This window comes from Chanos chanos, chromosome 4 (assembly GCF_902362185.1).
Source record: "Chanos chanos chromosome 4, fChaCha1.1, whole genome shotgun sequence".
Lineage (NCBI taxonomy): Eukaryota > Metazoa > Chordata > Actinopteri > Gonorynchiformes > Chanidae > Chanos > Chanos chanos.
In genome coordinates this window covers 2,890,943-2,891,999 of record NC_044498.1, presented here as the reverse complement: position 1 = coordinate 2,891,999, position 1,057 = coordinate 2,890,943, and positions in this window count along the sequence as shown.

Here is a 1,057-nt window from a genome sequence, read left to right as displayed (position 1 = left end):
ACACACACACACACACACACACACACACACACACACATATACGCTGAACTTGGCACAAAGCAGACAACACTGCGCTTTGTTGATCTGTCACATGTTTGTCCAGTAGATGGAGAGCGTTTATGGATGATATTGGCCTTTCTGCAGGAATGTGAGTGAGTGGAATTCATTTAAGAGAAACCAAGGAGACCAAGGTGCAGGAGAAAGAAAAGACAGTAAAAGTTCTGAACTAAAGAAATAAACAAATGAACCCAGAGGGCACAGAACCTCAGAAAATAAAAGAAAGAAAAGAAAAAAAAAGAAAGAGAAGCAGAGAAAGAGATGAGTATGTGTGAACCACATGTCAGTCCTAAGCTGAGTTCTGGTTCTGGTACAGAGCTGATCCTGTCAGCTGCCTTGTATATGGTGGACTACATATATAAGCTCATTAGAAATAAATCGTTTTTAAGGTGCAACTACAGTCTTCTGAGGAAATGCCACATGAACACTATAAACATTTCAGAGCAAAACAAAACAAAATAAACAGCAAAATTACTTACAGATTCCTCACCAACTCGGCACCTAAGCCAGGGGGGCATTCCAGGTACGTGGTTTAGTGACTAACCCGGATAAGTTAACTCACAGTAAGTAGTAAACCTCCTATTAGAAGAGCCCTATGGCTTCATTCTCTTAGCAAAACAAAGCCGTTATCTCTAAAAACTGTCTCATTAAAAAGAAAAAAAAAAAGGCAAAATCATAACCTTTACTCTGCAGTGCTTCACAGGAATCTTTTTCTCCTCTTTTTTTTTCTTTTTCTTTTTTTTTTAGTTGAATTTGGCAGACAATTCAGATGGCAGCGTGGCTGCTGTCTTGATTATGTAAGCACAGTTATATGTGAAGGCTTCTCTATTAAAGAGTAACATGCTGTCCTCGGCACAACCCCAGACCTGTCTCTGGTCAATGATAATTTGGCTGTGCTCGAGGGCCACCACTCCCCTTTGGACTTTTGATCGGCCCGGGGCAGGTAAAAACCCTTTGCAGGACTGCCCCGACAAATCAGACCAGTTCAGACTCTGGGATA